The 13725-nt window shown below is 35.9% G+C and overlaps 1 pseudogene; it reads left to right on the forward strand.

Annotated features, from left to right (window-relative positions):
- The first annotated feature begins 8657 nt into the window (after window positions 1–8657).
- On the forward strand, window positions 8658–9665 carry LOC132098893 (inactive serine protease PAMR1-like; annotated as a pseudogene).
- The last annotated feature ends 4060 nt before the right edge of the window (window positions 9666–13725 follow it).

Below are 13725 nucleotides of genomic sequence, written 5' to 3' on the forward strand. Positions count from 1 at the left end.
TAATAAATAATTAAAAAGACTGTCTGTTACAGACTGCTTAATCACTACTGGGCCGGCTCCAACAATCAGAAGAATCATATTAATCACTTAGACAGGTATTCTAATTGTGATTTTGCAAAGCAAATAATAAGAATAATAAGGTTTATTGTACGATTTTGGCAATCTAAAAAAAACAAACAAATTTTATCCAAAGGTTCTTACAAACAAGGGACATCATAGGCAATTTGTCGTTTATTAATTATTACTTCTTTTTGTACACAAAAGCTCACATTATGCAGACACTTCACTCCATTTTCCATTTTGCTATATTTAAATACATTTAATGGTCCATTCAGCTTTTACTTTGTGAGTGCAACAAATAATAGTGACGTAGGTGGTATAAAAAGGATCAACATTAAAATATAGGGAATAAATATTGCAGAGCCGAACAGAGGGTGTGCCAAAGTGGCAAATTACCAAAGTGTATGTTACCTCAATGTTCCTTTTCATTGGAAATGCACATTTTAGCAAACTTTGTCCAGAATGTCCATGAATATTTTAGAGAGAAGCCCTTTTTCCCTTCAGACTGCCCTTGAGCAAGAGATGCTAAGTAGAAGACACCATCAGCAACGGTTCTTGAATGTTTGTTGTTTGGTAGTTGACTCTAACTCAAAACATCCAGAGGCAAGTCTAGGTTTTCAATAAGTTATTACAGTCTCCTGCTATCATTCCCTGCTGTGCAAAGATATAATCCAATATTGCTTAGACATTGATAGAGTGTGACTACCCCTGAACAGAACTAAAAAGTTTGTGATAAACGAAAACAAAATTGTTCAAATGTCCTTCAAAATTCATTAATATTTGTCCAAGAGAAACACTAAGTCTGGAAAGAGATGTTTCTATAAAAATATGTTTTAGACACTCTCCTTTCTGTGGAATTTTGTTTATATTTAGCTTCCACAGCTGAAACAAATTAAATGTCAGCGTTGCATGTAAAACATCTCTGACAACCCCTAAGAAACAAAATTAACTAACTATTAAATGTATTATACACATATGCTATTTGCCTGCTGCTGGACACAAGTTCCGTCATTACATTGATGCTATACTTCAATATGACATATAGTTGTAAAACTGCTAAATATTCTGGTGACATAAACATCTTATATTAGCTTTCAATATGCTCACAATCATAAACATGCAAAGATGTAGTGGTATATGGATTTTGGTGCTGATTTTAATGTTTGGAGAGAATGAAAAGGAGGGTTTATATGGAAAATGTATACTGTATGGTGTAGAAAGGGTGGAAAAATGCAGTAATAAAAAATAAACCGGAAAACAGTTGCAGAGATATTGAGATCTTGTCTTGAACAAAATTATCATTATACACTACCTGTCTAATTATAAATATTGATACTGTAGGTGAGATCAAATGTTGTTTACAAGCGGGATAATGTTATAATGTGTTTCTCCTTGTGACACATTTGTTAATCATCACAGTCATAAGAGAAGCGGTTTTCTTTTCATTCAGACAGAATGAGTGTATTTGGGAGCAGTTAAGAATATGGAAACTCAAAACAAATGGGGGAAATGTTTCCCTCTTCAGTCTATCCCGCTCAACCATTCTACCAACCAGCTGTCTGTGTAACACCCATCTTAGAGAAAAACAAATATTTTTCTCATATCAAAAGTGAAAGTTGCAGCAGAAGGCTGAAAGTCTACATGTAAAGAAAATAATCCAAATGGAGCAGGCAAATGGAGAAACAGATGGGAGAGGGAGAGGGAGAGGGAGAGAGAGAGCGAGAGAGAGAGAGAGAGAGAGAGCAAATGAAAGAGAGTTCTCAGAACTGAGAGAGAGAGTAAGAGAAAGGGAAGAGAGAGAGGGAGTGGGAGAGGGAGAGGGAGAGGAAAGACAGAGAGACTGGGGCTTCTAATCACTGGCCTCATGTTGCAGGAGCTCATTTGACACAACAGAAGTCTTGGCAGAAGAATGCTCTTTCCCTCAGGCCAGCTGGCTGTGACTACAGGGATATGGATGTCCCCCTAAGTGTGGATACCATGCTAGTCCGCTCCCTCTCTTTCTTTATCTTCTTCAGTTTTTAAGCACTGGAGCATCTTGGCCAAATGTTAAGAGTTTTGCAAGAACATTTACTTTAAAAAGTAATGGCTGTGTTTCGGTCACAGACACTGTTATTGCAATGCAGTGTGTAATTTAAATCCCACAGCCACTGGAAAATATGTTTATACGACTGTATGTTTAGTCCTTTAACACCACTTAAAGTTATTCTGCAGGTCGCATTCCATTAAAGTACATACGTATGTTTTAAAGGTCAGCTTTAGATAAGTGTTTCTTAAGTACCAGTTGACTCTTTTCATACTTGCTGAAAATTATAATTCTGTTTAAATATTCAAAAGTTGTCTTTGTGTTGTTCAGTTCTGTTTATTGTTTAGTAAACCTGGAAGCATGTGCTTGACATGCATAAATCTCTTTGGACATTCTCACAAATTAGAAAAACCATTTATATAAATGTATGAGGAAATGAATATTAGGAATATTTTTTGTGAACTCAAAGACAGCAAGACACAGACAGGAATCTTGCTGACATAAAAACTGAAGCAGCGGGGTAGGTTACAGTTTTAGCAATGTTGCAACTGATTAGAACAGTTTCAATAGTAGAATTAGGGCAAGTTCAAGCTCAAACCGGTGTGCACCGTTTTGCTATGGTATTTGGTTTGAATGACATGTTTACTAGAAACAGGGTTTGAGATGCATTTTCTCTTGTTTGGTGGTGTGTCAAACATAACCCAATCACCAGCAACATGTATATAAACCATGCAGTATTAAAAAGACAGCTTGCACAACGTAATTAACATCAAAATAAATTCATGAGCAAGTGTATTGTTTGCACCTTTATTAACATTAAAGGAAAAATAACTAAAATAATAAGAGCACAAGTATAGATCTGGAACTTCTTTAAGTCTGTCTAAATATCATTTAGTAATTGCCATGTCTTCTGGTCCATATCCTTTCATTAGGAAGGTATGGTAAATAGTGATTAATGTAACATAAAAATACTAAAGATATTTATATATTTTGCTATTGTATTATGGAGTGACACTTTCATAAACTTTTCTATACTCCTCTGATTATATAATGGTGAATTTTACAATATCATAGCACAACAACATTGATAAGCAATAATGATAAGCCTAATACTCACAATAAAAATAATAAGGTCATATAGATCATAACAGGAGGTAAGAAGTGGATTATCCTTCACCTGAAATGATTTGTCTTTTCTTCTTGAAATGTGAGGTAAATGCTGGATCACAATAATTAGGAACCACAGTTTGCACAAATCCCTTCACTCGATTGGGATGTTCTCTTTTATTCTGAACGGCAAGGCCAGTGACTGTAACATCGAGTGTATTTTGCAGTATTAAACAAGTATTTATATCGATTTCATCAGGCTCTGAAAATTCAAAAAGAACACAAAGAATGGCCTTCTCAGCTGCCAAAGTTGCAACTCTAGCATCATCAGAACAGGGTGTTCAATGCACCACCGTTTCTGTTTAAAATAAAATAAAAATAAATAAATGTTTTGCACCATTTTTGTCGGGGCTGAACGCAGCCCTGATCTTTTAACTCTAATTTACCCTACCTGCAATTTAAAGACTGTACAATATGTATGAAAGGGGCTTTAGTTGTAGTTGACAGGATCATCACCTGACATGGGATCCTGTTTCTTATGCCCTGCTCTTTGATTACTGCTTAATCAGATAATAATACATATTCCTGGGAAGAAAGAGAAACTTGTCGTTCTACAAGAGAAGCTTGTCATGTAGTTTCTTAGAAAATGAGATTTACACAATGGCCATAGAGGGGTTTATTCCTCTTCTTGAAGAGTGTAGCTCCTACACACCTGACTGGAAGCTTTCATTGATCCTAATGATCTTGATTAGCTGGTTCAGGTGTGTTTAATTAGGGCTGGAGATAAACTTTGGTGGAGAGATTGGCCACTTTGCCATAGTGCTTTCATTTGATTTTGAAGCGTATAAATATTGTTCGATTATTTTGTGCTGAGAAATTTAAACCGGCGAATCATACTTGTTAGCACATTAATGATCTGTCAAATCAAATAATTTGACCCAACTGCTGGAAAGGTGTCATTTATGTTTGAAAAGGTTTTCCCAAAACTTTCAAATGGTCAGAAATATTTGTTATTTCCTCATTAACTTACATCAGATGGCAACGTTATATTATGATGACATTTCAATTGTATTTTCAATGTTTCAACAAAAGTGATTTAAAACCAACCTCACATCAACATTGATAATTTTTTGGTTAATTTTAATATTGATTTAACAGCTGTGATGTAGAATCAACATCATAGTGTAATGTTGATTCAATAATATTACCATTGATTATTTTTGTTCATTTCAATGTTAATTCAACAGTAGTGATGTTGAATTAATCATAGTGTAATGCTGCAGTTGCAAAAGTGAGACTGAACCAACACCACTTTGTAACATTTAATCAATGCAGCACCAGAGGTGGGTAGAGTACCCAAAAACTGTACTCAAGTAAAAGTAAAAGTACTTCTAGAAATATTTACTCAAGTAAAAGTAAAAGTACTAGTCTTGAATAGTTACTTGAGTAAGAGTAAAAGAGTATCGGATAAAAAAATCTACTCAAGTAGTTAGTTACTAGTTACTTTGGGTCATATATACTGAGCCTATTTTTATTTAGATATATAGATAAAATGTATGTAATGTATGTGTGCGTGTATAAATGTATATATTTCATCAGCCTTTACTCCAATTTATGTAATTTATTATAAAACCCTGTCTGTTTACTTAAGTAACAGATATAGGTGTCATGCCATAACATATTTTTAATACGACTGACTTTATATTAAATGTGAATTTAACATTGAAAGTTAATGTGATATAAATATTGCTACTAATCTTTCATTGTTCAGAAAGAGAGAAAATAACATTTACATTATTAAAGATAATTTTCACTGACAGTCTAGATTTCAATCACTCTCAGAAACTCCCATTAAAATCACTGAAACTGTTAACACTGTGAAATCAATATCTTAATTAAAGATTCGTACACACATCTGCACTTTGTTGTTCCTGCGAGAGAATTCGCCAGAAAGAGGTATTCAGTCAGTGAGCGAGTGAAGGAAGCACCGGCATTTTAGCGATGACTCATCTGAACGCCTCTGATTGGCCAATGCTTTAATAAGCTCAAAAGAATCATGTGTGATTTGTTATAATGCGCAGCGCTGTATAAACGCATCTATCTCTGGCTAAGCGCCAGCAAGCGATCACAGATCTGAATTTAGCAGCTGATGATATGACTTGCTGAACGTACTTGCACCAGTGTGATTGTATTAAAATTAATAAAATCTTAATCGGCTATTTTTTGTCTTTTGGAAGCTGCATTCAACTTGACTCCCCTCTGTTATAAGCCACACACGTACAACAAACTAATGTCACAGTGGTATCGTGTACTGTAATCGAATGTAGCCCAAGTTATTACCTGTTAAACAGTAGACAGCACACGTGGTGTTCATCTAATAAGGATCTCCATCGCTAGCAAATAATAACCTTTGCAGATTTCAATTCAGTGCAGTTCCAGCCACGTTTTCAACGCTCTTTCTGTTCTTAAACGTTACAACTCCGAGTGAACCACTTCAGACGCTCAGCGCGTGCGGCAGGGAACTGAACGACTCATTCAAACTGATTCATGAACCAATTCACTCGTTTGCCAATTGGTTTGATCAAGCCTTTGAACAGAATTGACTCAAAAGAATGAATCATTCGCGAATGGGCATCGCTCATTGCCCAGAGAAAAGTAGACGGCGCGTTTGGAATAAACTGAAGCATTATAACATTTATTGCATTAAGATAAAGTAACGAGAGGAGCGTAACACACAGTAACAAAGTAAAGGTACAGATTTTTCCCCAAAAATTTACTCAAGTAAGAGTATAAAGTACCCATCTTTAAATATACTCCGAAAAGTATTCATTACCCCAAAAAATTACTCAAGTAAATGTAACGAAGTAAATGTAACTCGTTACTACCCACCTCTGTGCAGCACGTTGACACATCAACATTGACTTAACATTGTTTAAATAGTTGCTTGCTATCTGGGGAGCAAGTGATGTAACGCTAAATGTAAAAGCTGTTCCGATGAAGAAACAAACCCATTTACATCTTCGATGACCTAGCGGTGAGTAGAGTTTCAGCAAATTTACTTTTTTGACTTGGTTGTCTACAGCATTATAACATTTGGCATGGCACAATATTCCAATATCAGACACAATATCAGCTTTCCCTGACTGAATTGGAAGATAAATTTACTTTTCCTCTAACATGCCAAATGAAACTTATCACAGTGAACACTTCATTTTAAAAAGGCACCATTCATTTAATGTCAATCACATGAATTCTAGATGAATTCCGTGTTCTAGTCTGCTTGATTTAGTTTATAGGTTGCAGGAGGATAAGTGTCCCAGCCCACAGTGGAATGCAATGTGCCATACCTGCTGTGAGTATGAGCAGATTTCATGTAATTGACCATCTCAGGGAACGAAAGTGGGCTACACTGTACCCTTCTGACGAAACGCTCTGGATGAGTGTGAGCACTGCATCCTTCACCAGGGTAAGAGGAAACACAACTTTGTTAGACGTTTTGAACTTAAGAAGACCTGCAAGTGTTTTTTTTTCATTCTTAGCAGTTCATAATATGGATTTATATTGCATACATGTGTAAAGCTATCCAATCAATGGCAAATGTCATTGGACACTACAGGTTGGCAAAGGAGCAATGACAGAACTCTGGTATCTACTGTAAATGCTACAAAGCTAATAAATAATATTTTGTGGTTTAAACATTTTCAATTGAATCAGCTTGAAGAAGCTATTATATTGCAAATATGTTCAGTATGTTGTCACAATACAGTTTCTCAATGTTCAGATGTATTCAGGCTCTCAATGATTAGCCTGGAGACTACAGTATATGACTATGTAGAGGTGCGGGATGGCAACAGTCTGACGTCGCCTGTGATTGGCAGATACTGTGGGGATGAAAGCTCTTCACCAATCCGAAGTTCTGGAAACTCTGCGCATTCGTTTCGTGACTTCAAGAACTATGCAGTGTGTGTTTTTTTTTTTTTTTTTTGCTACATTCCAGGAAGTCTCCGGTACAAAATCAACCAATAGTTAGCTAATTTTATTTGTTTGTTTATTACATGTTTATTCATTTATTTACTTATTTTTGAGTATATTTTGTTAGCAATTAATTAATTCATAATTATTTGGTCTTCAAATCCTGAAGCACACAGCTCCTTTCCTTTTATGAACATATGTATATGTTTTCTCTAATTTTATGGACCTCTTTGTGGCTTTTAGATGTTTTTGCTGAGTGGGCTTTATGATTTCTCTCTTGTGGAGAGATTACTTTAAACTCACTTCTCAGCAAAAAATTTAGTTGAATTTTTAATGTGTCATAATATTGTACTGCTTTTCACAAGGACAAGCACCACCTTTCTTTGCAACTTTCCAAGAAGCCTGCACACAGAGATCTCTTCCTGCAGTGCAAGGAAGATGACTTCCTCACTTCGGTTCAGTTTCTTTGATATAAACCATACAATATTAAGGGACATCTCAGCAGGCATGTCTTCCCAATGGCACTTGGAGTGGAAGTGCTCCTGTATGCACAAAGGGTATGCTGATGACAACTGTTTTTGGTATAAGACCCTTTGACTAAGCTGCTTACAATCAAAGTCAGGTGTGCATGTGTGCCTGAGTCAGGCTTCTTTGAACTTGAGATCACAGAACATCATCTTTTATTTTGTCCTTTCAGTATTTTAAAATGTATGAAAAATAAAAGTCTTTTAAATGTAAGCAATGCTCTAAAAATCTGTTTTGTTAGTAAAAAGGATCATTGGATCATTGCAAATTTTAGTGACCCCTTCTACTGTTGAAGTACAGAAGCAATCATAAAAGACTGTCCACCTCCACCACAACTCCACAATGAATATTTCTGTAACAATATGTATATATTCTCAGTGGAGACTCAAAAAGAACATGCCAGAAGAATGGGACCTGGAGCGGCAGTCTCTACTCCGCATCCATTCAGAGAGGGACTGAAGCCGACACATTGGAGAAAGCGTTTCCTGTTTTGGGGAGATTTGCCACCAATTTTCCACCATGTGTACACCAGCATAGAATATGAGTGTGTTTCAGTGCTACTCAAGCATTCAGGTAATGCTTGCCAGTCTTGCCTAAAGACAAGCAAGTGAAGTGGACGTCATTTCTCCTGTACACCAGGTGGGGGAAGCACTAACACATTTACAGCATGTTAAGTCTTCTGTTTTCCTATTTTCAAATATATATAATTTTACATTTACAGCAAATTGTTGAACCGGTTTTCTTATTTGCAAATATTCTAATAACCTTGACAGATGTAGACTAACAAAGCAAAATTACATTATTATTCCAATAATCGATAACACTCATTTTATTTTTCCAAAGCTTGCACTCACTGATAATATGATTAAATTGGAAATTTGTGCCAGAACTCACTCACTCACACAACAGGTACTCACTCTCTTCCAGTATGCGGTAAATTGGAATTCGTTTTCCGGTCTGACGCATTCACATGCGTATAAATGGAAGTCAGTGGAGCAAAAAGTGCAATGTGACCGTGGCTTTAGACTCTGACTTGACCATGCTGAAGCTGGTGGACAAAGCTCGAATCAGTGAGTGTGTGTCCCCTGTGTGCCTGCCATATCGGCAGGGAGGAGAGGTCACTACAAAGCAGGACTTCCTCACTGGCCGGCTTGTAGCAGGCCAGCACAGGGCACACACAGACTCAGAGGCAGCCCGGACTAGGCTGATTGAATTAGCCGATGTGGTGAAGTGTGAAGGGCAATTCAGCAAACATGGTGTACCGATCAGTATGACTGACAACATCCACTCAGCCCATCCAGGATATGCTCTTCTGAAACCGGAGGGATCATAATTTCATCCTTTGCTGACTCCCAGCCCACTTTAGGGCAGGAGGACACTGATTCTCATTATGCTTGGGAACTGCTGGGGCTAGTGAGCTTCCAATATGATCTGCAGGACTATAATCCAGATATGTACACACTGGTAGTCAACTTTAAAAACTGGATTGAAAAGAACATTACATAGAGCTCTAGATCTTATATTATAGCGTGATTTGTAGTGTAGCATTTTCCATGTCCCAGATCATAGAAAATGGAGATGATACATCTCGCATTTGTCCTTTGCGATTTCACATTCATTTGACAGAAATTGTTTGGCAAAAATCACATTAGAGAAGTCAAAAATCAAAAGTTAATTGATAAGAAAAAAGTGTGAAACTTGGGATTTCACAACTACTTCATGGCCTTGCGTGTGTATGAGGATATGTTTTTGCATGGTAAAATGAAGAGGAAGCGTTCCATGTGAATTCAGTCACTGGGTTTGCAGGCCTTAGCTTGTCTTTGCTCTCTCTTTAGGATGTTTCACAATCCAATTTGCTTATACTTTTTACACAGTCAATATGTATTTACACTTGCCTTTAGTGCAGCCCTTGACAACTAAAACTGGGACAGTGTATTTATTATTCAAAAGGCTTTTAAATAAATGCCAATTTGAGAAACACCATGTTGTATTTATTGTTTTATACAAATGTTCCTTGTTGTCATTTATCCTGCTTCACCCAAAGATTACAGTACACTTACAAGGACGGCCCCCTTAGGTATCCTGAGGTTAAGTGCCCTCATAAGGACACACTGTTGATATCTCATGGATATCTCATGACTTATTCACGGATCAAACCTGCAACATACAGTAGCTAATGTTGAGCACTGATGCTGTAAGAATTTAATGTAGAGCTTTCTCAAATCAAAATGTACAGTATACATGCACTACCATTCAAAAGTCAGTAAGATTTTTTTTGTTTGTTTGTTTTTCTCTTATGGCTAAATTTGTTTGATCAAAAAAGTAATGTTGTGAAATGTTATTACTATTTAAAATAATTACTTTTTAATTTAATATATTTTTGAATTTCATTTATTCCTGTGATGGCAAAGCTGAATTCTTTAGCAGCCATTACTCCAATTTTCAGTGTCACATGATCCTTCAGAAATCATTCTAATATTCATGTCTCATAAAAATAATCTAAAACGTATAATAATAAATATAAAATTATATACATGTATATTATTTCATGGATATGTACTATACAGACAAACTAACAGAGTAATCTCTCAGCAATTCAAAATGCACTGTTTAGGATGACAGAAATTCCCTGGGGGTTGTTCTCTGTTTTCCACACTCTTCTGTGATGGTGTGTGTCTGAAAATAGAGGGTGTAGAAACTAATCTGTTACCTATAATCTGCAGGGTAGGATCCTGACCTTTTGATTGTGCATGTATCTACTTGTGTGTGTGTGTGTGTGTGTGTGTGTGTGTGTGGGTGGGTGGGGGTGTGGGGGGGTTGTTTTATTGGATGCACCGTCCTTAGGGAATTGCAACTGTTGCAGACAGAAGGGGACCAACCCCATAACCTTCCCCCCACCCAGTGGAACACGAATGGACCGAGGGGGGCCTCACACCCTACCTCACACTGGACCCCGCGCCAGTTTGTGACAGCCCTGTGTGTGTTTGTTATGAATGTAGACAATCTGTTGAATGTTAATAGTGAAAAGGGATCCAGTAAGTTTCTTAAAGTTTTGCAAGTCTAGGCAGAGCTGTATATGTTTATGTCTATGGTTTCTAGGTTTGTCTGTTTAACTTTTTTGCAAGATAATCTGAGGAACAATAAGAGTGAAATATTGCTTTATCCAAAGATTCAGCTTTAAAGTCTTTCTTCTTTGTAAACATGCTTCATTTATGTACTCAGTTGACTCATACTTTGCAAACAGTCGTTAAATGCATTTAGTGAGAATTGTGAAAAGCGTGTCAGTAATGACAAACATTGCAGAATTTATTTACGCTGACTAAGCATAGCATGTGAAACTATTGCATTGTGGGTGGTTGTGGAGTGGTTGCACTTAAATCCTGCAGTAAAGGATTATAATAAAGTAATTTACAGTGAACAATGTGTGCATAAGGCACTATACACAAAAAAAGGTACAAAAGCTCACTGGGGTGGTACCTTTTCAAAAGGTACACCATTGTACCCTTTTTAAAGGCTGCATTTTGGTACCAAAAAGGTACATATTAGTACCTTTTCCAAGGGTCCTGCTCCAGTGACAGCTTTTGTACCTTTTTTCTGATTGTGTAGAGGCAATACTCAAAACTTAACAAATAATACAGATGTGAACTTTTCCCAACAAATATTAAATGGTAATATTTATTTTAAATTCACAGTAATTTTAGTAACCATTTATAATTTTTTTGTAGTCAATTTTAATAAATTATTTATTTAACCAATTATTCAACCAGTTTGAATCACCTTTTAGCTTGTTGAAGTATACTTAAAGTTAGCATGATTATTTTAAAATGCATATTACACATCTTATTGTGAATGATTCATCCATGTGTATGTTTAATAAAAAAAAAAAAAATACATGATCTTCTGGTGAAAACAACAGTGGTGTTGAACACTGAACTTCTCCAATAATTCAGTTTGTGTAAACCTCGACTGCAAGCTTGAATTCATGGTTGAGTGCAAGGGCCACATCTTAAAATCTGTTTCAAAAAAGATCTGCGCACAGCTACTTCCATTTCATTGTGACTCGAAATAGTCCTGTGGTGTCACACAAACAATATAGTTAATGTAATCTTTTAGTTTTAGTCATAGAAATGCGTCTTTCAATTGTACAAAAATAACATACAACAATAACATATCTCTTCCCAGCGCCATGTCATCTATGTCTGCACACAACTTGTAGCACTGGTTCAGCTTTAGGTTTCTTGTAACATATCATGTTTCATTATGGTGAATTTATCTTGAAATTTACTCATTTATTCTCAATGATGCATGATTTATAAGTAACACAGACCACTGACCTCAGTGATGCTGTCAAGGCTGGTACAGACCTGTCAATTTTCTTACTTGATCCTCCATTATCTCACATCTGAAACCACTGAGTGAGAAAAGTCTGCACTCGAGTCTAAATGACCTATGTAATTGGAGATTTTATCACCTGAATCAGTTACTCGAATCATCATTTTTTGGGGTTACACTTTATTTTAAGGTGCCTTAAAATAGGTTGTTGTGTAACATGCGTATAGGGTTAGGAATAGGGTTTGGTTAGAGTTAGTTGCATCAAAATATTCACAATTTATTACTAGCAGATGTAACATGGAACATGGAATGTCTAACAGTTACCATTTTTAACCAAAATTAAATTAATTCAAGTGTTGTTGTTTTTTTTTTATTAATACAAGTAATCATTCATTACAAAGTTGCATATAAATTAACTTTCCTTTTTAGGTGGATTGTGCATGTTTTGATGTACCTTAGGTCAAATATCTGCATCACACATCTGATGCACATGCAGACATCACACATGTGATGCAGCACATGCTGGTGTTACTTAATCAAGCTGCATGACCCTTGAGAACTGTAGTAATTGTAGTTAACCTTTCCTAATGAGCAGTGCCATTTGCCCCATAACATATTCAAGGAAAATCTGATTTAGACAAAATATTATTTGTTAATCATGTACAATATCAAGTTCAGATTTCTAGAGATGCATATTATTGCACATCAACACCAGACCACAAAATCAAGGTCATTTAAAGCCTTAGGTTTCCAATGCAAATATGTATAGGAACAAACTTGTATAACAGAATACATGCACGTGAGGTTTTAAAATTGACACTCTGTGTACATGCAGTACTTTCACATGAGAATATGTGTGTGTGAACCATGTCTATCTATGAGGGATTAGAGAGGTTTGGAACAGATTAGTTAATTATAGACACCTGTCTGCTAAGCATGGAGACTGGAGTCAGGTGGATGAGCTTGAAGAGTGTGCTGGACAGCGTTCAGCGTGGTGTAGCACAGGTGGGGTGGGGGGGGGGCAGACAGCAGATGTGAGACCATGTGTCTTTGCACATTCCTTGCATGTGGCATCAGTCCAGCTTCTCCACTTGCACAAAATGAGTGTTTCATACTCTGGTGGGACTTGCAGATTTACTACAGACGGATTAAGTTTTAAAGAACAAACTTTTAATGTCTTATGTATTTATTCATCATTTTGTCTTTTTTATACACTGTAATAAAATATGGTCTTTTTTAAATAATATATTCTAGAATAATTCTGTAAAAATACAGAAAAATGTAAACGCTTGCAAAATAAACAAAATAACTAATATTACAGGTTAATTTACAAACAAACAAACAATAAATACATAAAACTGGTTAATATACCAGTCCTTTTCTGCTGAATTAGCAAGGCCACGCTGCTACTAAAAACCTTTGTACTTACATATAGTACATATACTGACCATCATAACACACTGAAATTTCTTTTGAATAGAAACATATTTTACTTAGAAATTGCTAGTAAATTTAACAATTAATAACTAAAAAACTGCAAGTAAAATGCTGGAATAAATGTGAAATTTTGAAGTAGAAAGTAGAAAATTACATTTTCTTTAAAACGTACTACAATAATCCTTGTTTTACTCTTTACAGTGTACCATCGTTGGTAAATAGAAAGTTACATAATGAATAACAGGTTTTTATTGTAGCATTTTTACAGT

Source organism: Carassius carassius, chromosome 2 (genome assembly GCF_963082965.1).
Source record: "Carassius carassius chromosome 2, fCarCar2.1, whole genome shotgun sequence".
In the NCBI taxonomy this organism is placed as follows: Eukaryota; Metazoa; Chordata; class Actinopteri; order Cypriniformes; family Cyprinidae; genus Carassius; species Carassius carassius.